We start from the raw sequence: 17,521 nt of genomic DNA, 5'->3' as shown, positions 1-17,521 counted from the left end.
AATATGTTCTGTGTAATATTCTCTGTGTGTATATGGACATGTATGTGTACACCACGTGTAATTATGCTCTCTGCGTGTATGTGGATGTGTGCGTACTATGTGTACATGTGAATGTGCAGGTGTATGAGTACCATGTGCTCGGCAAGTCGCACTTCCGGGGCGCTGCTCTGTGGCTGCCCTGCGGCATCTCATGCTCAATTTCTCTACGGGGACAAATAAATTACTACTACTACTATATGCATGTGTGGTCTTAGATGCAGCTGTGTCAGCACTTGTGCCCAAGACAAGTTTCCTGTCAAGGACTAATAAAGTAAATCTTAATATTAATCTTAATCTTATTACATACATACAATTTACCGGTTCTGGAGGAAGGTGTTGACTAAACACATGACACAACATCAGCCAGCTGATTCATAAACCACCAATGCACAGGTGAGTCATGGGGGCGTGGCCTGATGCTCTTGCATCACGGACCTGTCTGAAGATTTATTCAAGGGTTTGATTTATGATAGAAACAGAGCTCTGGTATGTGGCACCACAGACACTGTAGTTTCAGTGTAACTGTGCAGAACTGATACAAAAACCCAGTTCAAGGTGTGTTGTTTGTTTTTGTGGCAGGTTATGGTCATGTGTGTTTATTTGCGATGAAACTCTGCACTCATCTCTGTAGATACGAAACTTAACTACAACGGTAAATGTGTCCTATCATTATAACCCTGATGGTCCACCTGTCCACATGTACGCTCCAAACTGTTGACGTCAGTTACAAATGAGGTACTTGCAATGACTCAAACTGTTTTTGGATCAGTTCACAAATATACACATCCCACATACACAAGTCAGAGAAAGAGTTGGTCTGGATTAAAGCAACACTAAAATGATGTCATTTTGATGTTTCATTGACACTCCTGCCATCAACACAGCGAGGCTGACCGGCCTGCTACTGCAGTTGGCTGCCCAGAACACAAACATTACAGCAAACCTCATGTTTCACAACTGTAGAACAACAACAACAACAACAACAACAACAACAACAACAACAACAACAACAACAACAACAACAACAACAACAACAACAACAAAAACAACAGATCTTTCACAGTAGGTCTTTAAAGGGATATTAGCATTTTTTTAAAAAGTGGGGTTGTATGATCTACAAATAGCCTCTAATGCAGTAGAAGACTCTCTGCACTCCTCCCGTTAGCAACGCCAGCCCATAGCCCTGCCCAGAGATTTACAACATAGTGTTGTGAACAGATCCAAAGAAACGGCCTATTTTCACGGCCTAAAAGAGGTTTTACCTGAAAAAAAATACACAGTTCCATTGTTCGCTATAATATATTTTTTTCCTGCCCTTGTGTGCAGGAAAAAGGCAGTTTTTAATTGGACCTAACCAACTCACGTATCCCTCAGCCCAGGGTTAGCGCCCACCGATCAGCAGTTGGTTAGCTCCAAATAAAAACTGCATTTTTCCTGTTTGAGGGGCTGGAAAAAATTATATTATAGCGAACAATGGAACTGTGTATTTTTTTCAGGTAAAACCTCTTTTAGGCTGTGAAAATAGACCGTTTCTTTGGGTCTGTTCACAACACTGTATGTTGTAAATCTCTGGGCAGGACTATGGGCTGGTGTTGCTAACGGGAGGAGTGCAGAGAGTCTTCTACTGCAATTAAAGTACTTAGGGGCTATTTGTAGATCATACAACCACACTTTAAAAAAAAATGCTACTATCCCTTTAATACAGAATGATCACCCTGCAAAAAATGAAAATGTGGAAGGGGACTCAAAGAATCTGGTAGGCTATCTGTCATTGCAGGTGTCAGGCCAATGTGTGTGAGGATCATGAATGAAATGTAAATGTAAATATATTCATTGCAAGTCAATTTACAGTCTGCGCCCCTAAATGTTCTGCTTGCACTCCTAAAACTTGAAGTTAGAGGCCCTGTGCTCCTAGTCTGGAGCCCTGCTTCTACAGCTGTTGGTTTCTTACAGATGTTTAAATTTGTATGTCATTTATTACAATGTTGTTCATATACCATATTTTTACCTCTTCTCATGAAATGATTGTGACAATGTGGTTTATTCCCGATAGATAAAGTGTATATCTTCTCAAAAATTTATTGATAATCTCTTCCGAACATATGACTCACTGTGAAAATTAAACTACAATTAACTTTAGCAAACTGTGTATTCAGGCTTAAACTTGAGGGTACTGAACAATATTCTGAGGGCTTGGTTTTAATTTTTCAACCTTGGTATTCTGTTGAAAATGACACTGCCAGTTCTGAAAACTGCATACAGACTTAAAGCAGGAAAAGGACAACATAGCAAATGTCTTGCCTTTTATATCGCCAAACAATTGTTAAGCATGAACTGATTTTACCTGGGTAACTGGGACTCAGTATGTAATCACTGCACTGGTCAAAGGTGATTACCGATGTGTATCAATAGGAGTCTGAAAGTCTGTGTCTGAAAGCAAAAATATCCCAACTTTATGGGCAACAGTATTTGTGTTAGTATTTTGTTGATATGCCATCTCATCATCATAATTCCTGGGCTCAGTCTGGAATAATGGCTACAAAGTTCTTTGTGTGGTCACGTCACACTGACCTCTTTCTCTGACCACAGACATCTCATCAGGTCATCCTTGAGTTCCTATTCACATTTGTGCCAAATGTGAGGCCATTCCCTTGAACAGTGTTCACAAGTCACTGGGATCACACAGGGAAGTGGCCGTGACCTTTGACCTTGCATGGACAAACAACCTAAAACCAGTAAGTCTCCAGTTTGAATACTTCATCATTAGACAGGCTAAGGTAACATCAATTTCCTGTCTGGTGTAACCCTTAATGAAATCCATAAACTAGTTGACCCTCGTCTTCAGTTGTGCTTTCTCCTCTAACTAAGCTGACTACTCCCTGGTAGGAAATCAGAGCTGGCACCAGAGCCAGCGTTACATAACAGGGCTGATGGGTGAGCTGATTAAGTGAGGTGTGGCAGCTCAGTGACAGGTGGGTAGAGACACTCCCTCAGCTGATCAGGACAATGACACAGTCAGAGGTTATCCAGATCTAGATCTAGATTCAGATCTAGAAGGATTTTTAATACTTTGAAATGAAAATGTGAAGCTTTGCAGGTGGGACTCATTTCAAAATATTGTGTAGCGTTATAGTTATAGTAACCTCTGTCTGACACAACTCTGACCAATCCATGCTTTTCACTCCAAAAAGGAAAAACCAATCAGATGCCTTCATGTCTAGTTCTGTCTTCACCTACGTCCTCTGTAAAGCCACACTCCAGTCTGATGGGCAGCAATGTAGCTCTCTGACTATGTGCGTTGGGTGTCTTCACCTTCAGAGAGCAGTCTGAGGAAAGGAGCTGGACTTTTGACATTTGTCTTTTTTAAACTGTGGCCTGATAGAACTGATTTTCCAGAATCTCCAGCTTTGAAGTTGTGGCAGGACAGTTGTGACACTCAAAATGCCCCATAACCTGTCTGTCAGCTGGGCAGGTATTGGAGCTCCACATAAACTTCAAGATTCTATAAAACCTTCAGTTTGGATAAAGAGTTCCTTTTGTATAAGACCAGACCCCCCCCCCCCCCCCCCCCCCCCCCCCCCCCCACACACACACACACACACACACACACACACACACACACACACTTTGATCTCTGTGTTACAACATGAATCATCCACATTGGATGTTTGTCTTAATTTATACTGTAATATGAGGTCTGTATGAGGCATATTTTGTATCTCTGACTTGGACTCTAATAACTCCAAATAAAATTCAAATTCAAATCTGTCTTTCGATGCTTAGTGGTAACATGTTCACAAGCTGGGCAAACTTCCTGTTCTGTGAAGATGATTCAAAAACATTACATTACACAAACATTAAGTGTTGGGTTTTCCAGAGGAAACTGTAAGATGTAAGAAACACTTGAACCATCGGTGATGTTGCAATGTCACACCTGCAGCCTGGTACAGTGTGAAGTAGAAACTGTGGTGTATATTTTTTAATGTATTTGTTTCTGTCATATAACATTTTACATAACATCAAATCAGTGGTGGCTGCAGGACTCAGATAATGATCAGTACTGTGTGTGTGTGTGTGTGTATCGATGATACAGTGTTATAATTCATCCTGATCAACCAATCAGCTTGGATTTTGCAGGGTTAATCAATACTTCATTGATCTCTGGAGGGAAAGTGTGTTGTTTTTCCACAGGGTGCAAAGGTCAGTGCTGGAGGTGACCCACTGTCTCACTCTAGGATATTATGGATATATTTACGTCAGTAAATGTTTTCAGAGCTTGTGTTCTTAACGCAGCTGCTGAACATCTGGAGAAGAGTGAAGAAGACGAAGAGTTCGGAGCTGAGGAGATCTGGAGTTTGTTCAAGAACTTACTGAAACAGTCCAGAGACATCAAGCACTGATGACATCACTTCACAGAAATAATGAAAATAAACTATTACAACCATCAACAAAACCATCAACCAGTACCATCAACCATCAACCAGCCAGCAACTGGCTCGCACAAGTAGAAACAAACTGAGCTCCTATCAGTGTAGATGGGATGTGATTCAGCTCTAACTGAGGCACACCATACGGCACGTCACTTTTTATGAAATGACGTCCATATTGGATCCCACTTCCCTATAAACAATACGAGTGCATGGAGGAGTTGAACATTTTCTCAATAACCTCTGTTGGTAATGTTGTTTAAGGGTTTATTACTTACATGGAGTAAAAATAATAAGAATCAACGTCTGGTCTCCAGTTACTGTGATCACTGTGTTCAATGGCAAGGAATGTGTGAATGAATGGCTAAAAATAATTATGAGGAATTATTAGAGCTTATGTCTGTTGATCCTATCCTCCTTGGTTAACACTTGTGGAGATCCCACTCGCTGCTTTAGCACATTGTCTTTGAAAGTGTGCCAAGACAATAGCAGACAATAGTTAAGGTGCTGATTAGGTCTCTGTATCTGAAGGTCAGTCAGTCCATGTTGGGTATAAACACGTTCCAAACAGAGTTTCACATGCAGTCCTACAACCAGGATCTTACTTCCCTGTGATCCTAAAGTTTCTGTACTACAACCATATAATAACAAGTGGACGGCTCCATCTTATCATATGTTAACAAAACACATTGCCCCCATGGGAAAAATCTCATCTGCTTTTTGAGGTCAGTGATGAAAACCTCAGGGATGGTCTATAACTATAAACATACACCAGCTCTGCACATCTAAATGTCTGTTCATTTGAGTCCATAATCTACCGTATGATTCACAACAATGATCATTTCTATGTAGGATCTCCTTTCAGCCTTTGTCTGTTGTATCCCCTTTCATCACTTTTATAAGTGGACCATGCAAATACAAATGTCTCCCTCCCCAGCAGCCAATGCTTCCCCAACAATGAGTGATCCCAATCCCAACTATCTCTTTTTTGTTTCCAACCTCTACCCGAAGAAGGAGAGGGAGATGGAATACAGAAAAATGTTGTTAGTTTCTTTCCTTTTCTCCCCCCCTCTTGATAACTAAACATTTAACCAGAAGCTCTCACACTAGTCACACATCACTAATAATCTAAATGCTACAGTGACTCAGTCAGTCGCATTACAAATTGAACTTGCCTGTGTCCATTTGAACTCAGTTTCCTGAGACATTCAACATCCACTGACAAGGTTCTTGTTCACAAAGGCAGGCTTCACTTTTTGCTACAATATGTTACTATGTGCATACTGTGTTCTTCATCTATACAGTAAAATACTGAATAAATGAAGAACCAGTTAAATAGTATGTGATCCCACCTGGTCAGTGAAAGTACAGTACAGTGGAGGAAAACAAGACTGCAAGGAAGCAGAGGGAGAAAAAACGTTGTTGTCTCAGTGTGAATACAGTACTACACAAACACACACAAAAAACAGTGTAAAAAGAGGTGGGAGATCTTCTATGAGGGAACACACTCCACCACTCCACAGACTACCACATAGTGACACCTAGATTACATTTGAGTGTGTTTTCAAGTGTCACAAAAATGGGTAAAATATAAATCAAAGGCTTTGTTTTGTTTTTGGTGTCATGGAGATTTGACATCGTCATCCTCTAACACTCAACCTGATCATGTCAGCACACTCCAACATCCAACACATCTGAATTGAAACTCACCTCAGACCAACAACAATCTGAGTCATGACTCAGTCAGACCAACGCACACAGACATGATAACACACATTAACACTACCGCAAAGTAACATCCACTAATCTGATCAGAAATACATCCAAAAAGGAGATTAAAGGGACAACGAGGAGTTTTGGAAAAGCAAAGCGTTTTCACACTAAATTTATGAAATTCTTTGACCGGCGCAAGACAGACTCATGTTTTCATTCATCAAGAATTAAAGTCAGAGGTTGGAAGACGATCACATACCGTCGTAGTTCCCACCATAAACGGAGATTCGACGGCGTTATTCTCATGACTCGCCACGAAACTGAAAGTAAAGAAACGCTGGTCGGCTCGACCAGCATTTCCACCACCACTAATAATAACAAAATAACGATAGAGACAAAACCATATATTTATTGTAAATGGGCCCATTAACAAGTGTGGGTAGCGGAGATTCATCCACATTAACGTGAGACTTTTTTTATAACCAAATAGAAACTCCTCGTTGTCCCTTTAAAACAGAAAAATGAGTCCAAAATAAAAACAAACATCCATGGCAACATATTGAAGAGTATGGCTGTACTGATCTCCAGTATCTGTAGTTTGTATGGACCATACTCTCTGAAGCTTTGTGTGAGCTGCTGTTAGCGTAGCAGCTCTGGGGTTCTTACCTGTGGGTTTGTTGTCTCTTTGCTGCAATAAACACCATGTCCAGCTCCAGCTGTGGGAGTAGCATCAGCCCCGTGTCACACCAGCATCTGTTCACTCTGCTGTCACCTCAGCTCAGACTCCACTGTCTCCAACACTCACATCAGCTGACAGTCCCTCTGAGCGTCTGCTGAGAGTATACCTTCACTGTACAGAGATGATGCAAACGCTATGTCTCAGAGTTTTGAACTGAAAATATGCCAACAAACTAAAAAGGCCTGGAAGTTAAGTCAGCCTCTGGAATCAAAAGGTTCAGAGTCCACAGTCATAATCCAGGGGATGTTTTGAGTTGGATACAGAATCCACAAGACAGTGATTCATCCGGAGCTGGTCTCCTCCAGAGGAAAGCTGCAGGTGTCCATGGAAATTGAAATGTTTGTTACAGACGTCCAAACGTGTCTCTTCCTGTGTCCATGTCACCAGAGTCTGGCAGAGAAACTGACACATCAGTCTGCAAAACACACACTACTACATTCCTGGTGGAGTCGGTCACACCCAGACCTCACCCACTGCAGTGTGTGTGTGTGTGTGTGTGTGTGTGTGTGGGGGAGAGAGAGGGAGACACAAAGAGAGAGGGAGGGAGGTGTGACAGTCAGTTCATTGGCAGGTGACGTAGTGATAAAGAAAACATGATTCACTAGGCAAGGCAAGGCAATTTTAATAGTATAACCTGTTTTTACCAACAGTTTGTCTCAAAGGGCTTTACATCCCATCATAACAACATCCTCTGTCCTTAGACCCTCACATCCACTGAGGGAAAACTCGGTGAAAAACTTTTTAACTAGTGGATGTTCACTAGTGAGGCTCCTCTGTAGTTATGACAACCAGGAAGTCTGATGTGCAGATCAACAGACAGTGGTGACAGTAACGGAGTACATTTACTTGAGTACTGTACTTAAGTACATATCTAGAGGATTTGTACTTTACTTGAGTATTAGATTTCTTTGGTACTTATTACTCTTACTTGAATACATTTCCAAGACAAATATTTTTACTTTTACTCGAGTTCATTTCTAGGAAGGCTGAAAAGTAGCCTCCTCGTTACTTTCAGGTCTGCTCTTTTTTCTTTTCTTTTTTTCTAAAATACTATTGGACACAAGCTGTGTTTGTCAAAGAAGGAAACCTATCACAGTGCATCTCTCCACTGAGATCTACGTAAAATCAGAACTACGTCATCCCTCCCCATAAGGATACCGCCAAAGTAGCCACACTCTCTGCGTTTGTCAACTCAAAACTATACCGCGACAATGGCTGCATCAGGACACAGCATTGAATTGTGGACAAAGTCATGTCCCCTCAGTGAGGGGGAGATAGAAAACGCCTTGCCTGATGTGTGTTAGGGGCTGGGGGGTGTAAAACGTGAAAATGACAATTGCTGTCCTCTTATGATCCCATTCATTTAATTTGTTTTTATAGGTGTTTCTGCAGGTTTTATATAACATTGTGGTTCTAAAAGCAGCACATCAGTGCAGCTGCTTTCAAAGAGTTAATTCTCAGAAACAAGAGTTAAAGCAGAAGTCAGTGATCCGGTGGTTTTGGCTAACTTCCTGTTAGCCGATGGAGTTAGCAGTCCCCGCCCTCCCCCCTTTATGACTGCAAAGACTGGCAGGTGATCACTTGTGTCATTTAATAATAATCCCCTTGTTAGATCTTCATTCATAACATTAGTGAATATATTATCAATTAGTGTTGCAGTATATCTTGTTATTCTAGTTGGACGTGTGATTAAGGGATATAAATTGATACTGTACATAAAGCAGAAGTAAGTGATCTGGTGGTTGTGGCTAACTTCTTGTCAGCAGATGGAGTTAGCAGTCCCCGCCCTCGTCCCTACGTCACCACATTCACGCACATCCCTTGGCTGCACACACAGAGAGGACCGCCCCTTTATGCCGTTCTCTCTCCTCATTGGATAAAGGTTGTAGGATACAAGGAAAGTTTTCTCCTGGGCTTACAGCAGAGCAGAGTGACTGACAGACCCGTGTTTCAGACCAAACACTCTAAGTGATTGCTGTCAGAAGATACAACTATTTAAGACTTATATTAACACAAACATTCCGCTTACTTCTCTTTAAGCTCCTTAAATTAATTTAGAAAAAATTATAGTAATTCATTGATGTGAAAAATAAGAAATTTACTCTTACTCTTACTTTTACTTAAAGTAAATTTAAAAGCATGTACTTTTGGATACTTAAGTACCTTTAAAAGAAAGTACTTTTTTACTCTTACTGGAGTAACATGTCGACTGAGATACTTTTACTTGTAACAGAGTCAATTTCGACTAGTAGTATTTGTACTCTTACTCAAGTACTGGGGTCCATCTCTGTCAACAGGTTATCATTAACAATATGACATGTAGTGTTGTTCAGTCAGCCAGAACCAGTCTTACTGACAGTAACCTCCATCAATAGTACTGTTCCTCTCACATGATCAGACTGCAGCTGACCAGAGTCATGACGGAAATGATCGACCTGTTGAAACTGGTTTCCCCTGAGTGGGCTGGAGTGTGTGATGGAAGTTAAATACTGGAGTCATGATTATTTTTCATGACAGTCAAACCAATTGAAATTCTCCCACTTATCCCATTAACTGATGAAGACAGTGAGATGTGATTGAAGCCTCCAGACAAAAAAAGTAAATAAGGGAAATGAGTTATAATTATGTAACCTATAAGTAACCAGAAGATTCAGTTTGCTTCATTCTCCAAAATGTAAACAACCATCCATGACAACATATCCCCTGTTCTTAAAGTTACCTTGATGTCCGTTAGCTGCAATCACTGCATGCCCCCCTACAGCAGATGCCTTGTAAATAAACCAGACATTTGGCTGACAGATCTGATTTGGAGTTGCAGAGGGGTGTGTGTCTGTGTTTGATTCATTGATTCATACATTAAGTAAACAGAAAGACAGTGATATGTGAGAGGATTGAAAGAGCAGAAAGTCAACACCAAAAAAAGTTACAACTCTGAAGAATTATCCTGAGCCAGTCCGACAGCTCTCACCCCCCAGGCTGGAACAGCTATGGCTGCTTCACATTCTGCTAATGACTCCTCCTCCCACAGCGTGCTCACCAAACAGCCTGAGCAAAGTCCTCGTCACAATTACTGAAGACACATATTGTTCCATATATATATAATAACTATATAATATCTAGACATAATGAAGAAACACGTTTAAGTCACGCATATGACTGATGGTAATTACACCAATAAAGTTAATGTAGTATAGAGCAGACAGATGCAATATGGTGAGAGGAGGACAGACCAATCTAATGTAAGAGACAAAGGGATTAAAGGACAATTCCGGGCAAATTCAACTTGGGGCATTTTAGGTCTAAAAGAAGGATTCTGAAGATTTTCAGTTTAATTACTCCTGTTTTGCAGTAGTTGTGTCTGTCCCCGCATCGCCACGGCAGCGATGAATGGGAGCGGATTGAAGTTCTGCTGCTTAGGCTGTTTACATCCCTCAAAGCCGCAATTTATTTCCAAAGACAGCGTCAGATGGCGACTCAAACATGCACCCAGAAGTTTATTTACTTGAAGCAAGTCAAGAGTTGATATTTCTGTGTTTATGACACAAATAGGAGCTTCCGACTGCACGTAAACACACCGAGCGTCAACCTGGGTCTCGCGCGAGACTTTGAATTAGATCTAGTTTTACAAACATGTCGGCTTGTTGAAGTAAACAAACTTCTGGGTGCATGTTTGAGTCGCCATCTGACGCTGTCTGTGGCTTTGAGGGATGGAAACAGCCTAAGCAGCAGAACTTCAATCCGCTCCATTCATTGCTGCCATGGCGATGCAGGGACAGACACAACTACCGCAAAACAGGTGCAATTAAACTGAAAGTCTTCAGATTCCCTTTTTTAAACCTAAAATGATAGGAAAATACAGCCCAAGTTGAATTTGCCCGGAATTTTCCTTTAAGTTGGTGTCGATAATGTGATGGAGAGACTGATGGGCCTGGATGAATAAGAGTTCAGTCTAGGAGTCTGCAATGTTGATTTTGTTGATAACGATAACTGATGATATGATTTATCTAACAGCTTCATTTTTTACCCGTTTCCTAAAATGCACAGTTCTTATTTCTATGTGAGTGATTCTCCCTCACTCCCTCCTCCACTGTTGGTATCAACACATTATCAGATATTGGTACTGAGGCACACTGGAGGACACCAGGGATGACCACACACACACACACACACACACACACACACACACACACACACACACACACACACACACACACACACACACAAACCAAGGCGCAACACCACTTTGTTCCTGCTCATGTTCAGTCTCTCATGTGCCAACAGTCACTGCAAGTCTTTCATGGTGTTTGAAGAAGCAGCTGAAACCCCGGAGGTAAGAACAGGTCACTGTTATCTCACTCTTACATCACCACACTGAGATCTGATGTGAAACCCACTGTAGCCTACGTGTGTGAGAGAGAGTTTGTTATGAAGCAAGGGGACATTCCAGCACTCACCTGGCCACTCCTTATCAGTCAGGTGATGTTCCTTTGTCTCCATGTCACCTTCACTTGGATAAACCATTATTTCTGAACCTGTCACATAACAGTTAGTCTCATGTGCAGCCATGCAGATGGTGCACTGACTGCAGACCGTAGCTCACTGTCTGCACTGCACTAGTAGCCACAGCGCTACCACCTCCTCCAATAGTGAACAATCTAAACTTGTGTTTCCACCCTGAAGCATCTGTGACCGAACTAAAGTTACAAAATGTGTCTTTCATCAATTCAATCACCCACTTCTGAAACAGATAAACACACACTTGGGTCTGCAGTGGTGTTGTGGTGTGTGAATGTGAATGTGAATCAGCTGCAGAGCAGACAGAGATGAGTTGCTCTTGTTTCACTTTGCACTAAGACTAAGACTCTGAGCCTGACAGTAAAGCATTTCAATAGTTTTGCTGTTTTTTTAGTGTTTACAGTGCATAATGGCTTGACAGTGCTTCTCTGTGGGTGGACAGAGTCTGCAGATCCTTAAAGGGGTAGTTCAACATTTTGGCAAATTCACCTATTGCCACAATCCCTATAGTCATAGGGGTAGGTTCAATACCCTTAATTATCAGTGCATGTTGTTTTGAGATCTGCGGGGCAGAGACGTGAGCTGCTCAGCTAACACAGTGGAGGTGAACGGTACAGGTCTCCTGTCCCTCATAAAACTCATCAAATACACAATCCAACAACTCCAAAACACTCTGTTGTGACCCCCGACACATGAAGCAAATACTCTGAACTACTGTACTTGCTCTTTTGAAATCACTTCCCCCAGCAGCTCTGTCTGGAATGTAGTTCCGCCTGCATTTGCCTTGAAGACAACTCTGTCTCATATTGTTACATTATTATCTCATAGCGTGGTGAATGTGCAGGTCACAACTTGTCCATGAGAGTGTTTTATTGGATTGTTTATTCGATGAGTTTGATGAAACTCCAGTCTTCTACTACTATGGCTGAGGTACGGCCTGCGCTGTCTCCCTTGTTTACTTTTTCTCCACATTGTGTGAAGTTGACACTTGGGTTGGACCATGTGTCAAAAGGGAAATGATCGATGGATGTGGAGTCACTGGCCAGTGTGAGGATGAATTGTTATGGTATTGTACAACCTGTTGTTTGTTTTTTGTAAAGAATCTAGGAACAGGTGAGAGCTGGCAGGTGGAACGGTGGTCTGAGTGCTCTTGGTGACGGAGACAGCAGTCAAGTTGCAGAGAGAGCTATGGACACACGCCAGTCTGCAGATGGGTTCCAGATCCAGGTGCACACCGTGATGCAGCCCGGGTGCGTCCTGCTGGTCATCTCCATCACAGGGGGGCTGTCAGTGTTGTAGCTGGAGGAGATCTACAACAGCATGACAGATTCACCTCGCCCGGACCACCATTCTACACTTCACCATCTGATGAAGAGATCTGCTGTTACTGTTGGTAACACAGCATCCAGACTGCATGGAGAACAACGTTTCATACAAGGCAGTGATGAGAACTGCAAGGGTGCTGACTAACACAAGCTGTTATGTCCGGCTGAACTTCTACATGGGATGGGTAACTCTGTTCCACTGAAACCTCACCAGTGGCGGCTGCTGGTGAAATTAGTTGGGTGGGCTAATAAATAAATTATACCCATTAAGTGGTTAACACAGAAGTAGCTAAAAGTTACATCGTTCATGTTAGCAAAGACAGTTTAGAGCAGTAAAGTAATGCTACCTGTGATGCTAGCGCCTAGCGCCGCTGTTTCTGTCTTCTCCCTCCCACAACAACACAACTTTTCCTCCGGTTCCTGTCATTGGTCTGAAAACAGCGGTGTTGGGCTAAATGAAATTAGCCCCAATGAGAAGTGAATCAAGGGGACGGGACATGACGCCTGTCAATCATTGACCCTGCGCCAGCCCGCTGCTGATTGGTCAGAACCGCTCGGCCTGTAGGCTGAATGAAGTTAGCCCAAACAGTCGGTCAATGGCGAGGGCGGGACATGAGACCTGTCAATCATCCACAGTCGGAACATGAGTGAGAGCAGACTCGGTGAGCTCGGGCTGATTAAAATTAGCCCTGTCTCAGTTCTCGAAAATATTAGAAAAAAAATGTCATACAAGACTAGATGCTTTTGTAACAAAACACAAAGTGTTGTATGAACAACAATATGGTTTTAGAACAAATATGACAACTTCACTGGCACTGATACATTAACTATATATGTGAAGTATCAAAAACCCTGAAAACTATTCTATTTGCCGACGACACAAACTTGCTTTGCTGTGGAGACAATTTGGAACAACTCTTGGATACAGTGGAAAAGGAATTGAGTAAGATGAAAAGTTGGTTTGATGAAAATAAATTAACATTGAATTTAAGTAAAACGAAATTTATAATCTTTGGGAACCAAACCATCAACTCAGAGAAGAAAATGATGATAATGTAGAAATCGAAAGAGTATCCGAAATTAAATTCCTAGGTGTATTAATCGATAACAAACTAAGTTGGAAACCACACATAAATTATATTAAAGCCAAAGTATCCAAATCAATTGCAATACTAAATAAAGCCAAAGATCTATTAAATCAAGCCTCCTTATATACATTGTACTGTTCCTTTATTCTTCCATACATCACCTACTGTGTGGAAGTGTGGGGGAACACATATAAAACCAATATAGAGCCAATCTTTTTGCTCCAAAAAAGAGCAATAAGAATTGTTGATAAAACCCCCTTCAGGGAATCTACAAATCCACTTTTCATCAAATTAAAAACATTAAAATTCCACGATCTGGTTGACCTCAAAACTATCCAAATCATGTATAAAGTAATAAAACAACAATTACCTAGCAGTATCCAAGGGTTGTTTCAACTGAGGGAAAGTAAGCACAACTTGAGAGGAATTTATATATTGAAAGAACCACCAGTAAGGACAAACATAAAACGTCAGTGTGTCACAACAAAAGGAGCAGCGATGAGCTGAAAACGTGGAGCAACTTAGCTAAATTAAAGAGATTATTTAGAAATAAAATACTGAGTTCCTATGAGATGGACTAGTGTTTTTGTTCTCTGTTCTTTATTTTAAGTTATCTGGAATACATATTTTACTATGACGGTTTTTTTTACAACTTATTATTGTTATTTATTTTTTTGATTAGTATTACATAAATAGCAGAAGGGGGTAGGACCAGAAAAGTTTTGAACTTCTTCTTACCCCTTTTGAACATGACAGGCACCTTCTTTAGAGATGATTATTAATATACACATTTATTCATTGTTTTTATTTTTGTTATTTCGTTTGTTTTGTTTTTACTCTTGACATGTTCAATAAAGAAATGAATGTGAACTAGAGAGGAGTTGTTGATTCTCTAAAGACTGTGCAGCAGAGACAGATCATTTCATGGGGACAGACATGTGGGCTGGTGTGAGACAACAACATGGACATCTACAGAGGTGACAGCTTTAAAGCTCACAGACACAGAGACTACAGACTGTTCCCACTCCCAGCAGCAGCACAGGGCCTCACAACTGTTGACACGTTGTGGGTACTGATTGTTGTACTGACATCTCTGATAACACGACACATGTGGTTGTTCATTTCATCTTTATTTGTTGTGATATTTGTCATATACCGTCATTGCAATTAATTACCATTGTCATGGTGATAGCACAATTTTCATGTCCAAACTCTGTTTCCAGTGTCAGTGAAGAGAGAGTTTCTGTTAGACTTGTTTCCAAAAGAGAAACTCAAAGTGAATGAGGGGAATGAGCAGTCTGCCTTCCAGAAAGAGGGAGGAGAGAAAGGAACTTCCTGTGTTTTAGATGTACGGTGGCTTGTTTGTGGCATCCTGCATACTGCATTTTTATACATGTGCAGAAAACACTGGGCAGAGTCAGGTTGATATTTTATAAGGGGTTGCAATAGAGTCAATAGAGGAGTGCTGGTCCATAGCTCCTCAATAAGATTATTCATTTCTGCTGGAGATAACAATAAAAGTCATTGATTAAGTACATATTTATTTATTGCTGCTTGTACCTGAATTATCTTCTTGCTATGGAATCTTCACTCTGCCTGTCACAACAGGTTTTCTTGTTATGACGGGCAGTGACAGTAAGCTGGTATCATTTTCACTTCTCGTGTGTGTTTGTCATCAGATGCCTGCATGAGTACCGTGTCTGTTAGTGTGTCCTAACAAGCCTTAGCATATGTCTCCACCTACTGGTAAGAAGTCCAACTCTTTCCAGGAGTAGACAAACAACACCCATAGACACGGCTCCAGAGAATGAGCCAAACTGACTGATAAACAGATAAAGATAAAAAGCCCAAATAACTTAGACGACAACCCTATGCAGTTGTCTGAAGTGAACATTTGCTTCTGTGAAAAAAAAAATCATTATGTGATTGACCATTTTCATGGTCTTGTCTTCACTTGATGAACAGTGAGCCTCTGTGTGTTCAGTGCATCACCAATATGATAATATATATAATATATAAAATATCACACCACAGTCACAGAGTCAGTATGGGATACATTGTTCACTGACACAGTAGGGGAGACTGGGGTAAGTTGAGCTACCCCTTGTTGCTAGGAAACCATAATAAAGATAGAGCATGTGACCAAATATTTAGGAGGAAGGCATCATTTCATGGAGTCTGTAGGTAAGGACCATATATGGTAAGAACCATAAGAACCACATATATGTGGTTTAACATTTATGTCCAAAAAAACATTTTTCACTCTCAAAAGTGAATTCAGTCGATCATAAGTTTCATGAGAATTGTGTTTAGACCAAAACAGATCATTCAAAATGTGTTTTACATCCGTTGTGGTATCTATAAGCTACAACATGAGGTAGTAAACCACGCATAAAAGTGCATCATTTTAGCTGTGGGGACTGATTAAGTCAATATGGTAGCTCTGGGGTAAGTTGAGCCATCTGCCCAATACACTTAATGAGTGAATTCTGTCTGCCCTGTACAGCTCTAGGTCCCAGAGGGCTACCATAGGAAAAGACCTGAGTAAACTATGTGCAGCCCGGACCTAGCTCTCCTCCTGCTAGCTGCGCTACACTACTACAGTTAAACAGCAAAGTAATGGGGGCAGAACTTTAAAACCGTGACTTTGGCCTAATGCTCAAAATATCACTACACATGCTTTGCAACATCCACCAGTTCTTTACCACACAACACTGACTGTGCATAAACTCTGTTAGCTCAGGACTGTTTCCATATCGGTGCAGACTGCTCTTCATCTGTATATTCTGGTTTGAATTAACACACACGTCCATCAAATTCAAAATGTTCCTGCTCCATCTCTTCAACATCGGACCTGAACATATTCTCCTTCATCCACTTTCTGCACCGATGCAGCATGCGCTCGACAGTCGACTAGTTCTGCCCTCATTACTTCGCTGTTTAACTGCAATGTTGTGCAGCTAGCAGGAGGAGAGCTTTTCCTATGGTAGCACTCGGGGACCTAGAGCCATGGGCGGCGCGTAATGGAGGCTAGGGAAGGCTGAGCTTTCCAAAATATTATGCTGGAAATTACCTCTCTCAGGAAAATTATGGCAATCACAGTTACTTCCCATACGTTCAAGAATAGATTTTTCGGCTTTTGGCTCAACCAACGCAATATCGTTCCGTTACAATTGCCGTTTACACACACACACACAGGAGCGTGCATGCATGACAGCAGTGCACGGTAAAAGCGAAACTCATATGGTCCGATCGGGAGCGTGCCTATGTTCCCACAGCCCTATGTTCCCACAGCCCTATGTTCCCTCAGCCCTTTGTTCCCTCAGCCCTATGTTCCCACAGCCCTATGTTCCCTCAGCCCTTTGTTCCCTCAGCCCTATGTTCCCTCAGCCCTTTGTTCCCTCAGCCCTATATTCCCTCATTTCTAAGGTTTTTTTTTTCTTTCCCACATTTCCTTTATGATCAATTTGCATGAGATTTTATCCCCATTTCTCCCAATTTGGTAGTCAATTACACCCAACCTATTATCCAGTAGCAGTTGACTACAGATGTAATGTAGCTTTTAGCTAAATCTGGGAACATAGGGCCCTGGGAACATAGGGCTGACCCCTTCCAACACCGCTACTCCAACATAGGGTTGAGTGACGAACCCTTATACCGAAATTAAACTCACCT

The sequence above is a fragment of the Trachurus trachurus genome, assembly GCF_905171665.1.
Source record: "Trachurus trachurus genome assembly, chromosome: 22".
Lineage (NCBI taxonomy): Eukaryota > Metazoa > Chordata > Actinopteri > Carangiformes > Carangidae > Trachurus > Trachurus trachurus.
This window is presented reverse-complemented; position numbering follows the sequence as displayed.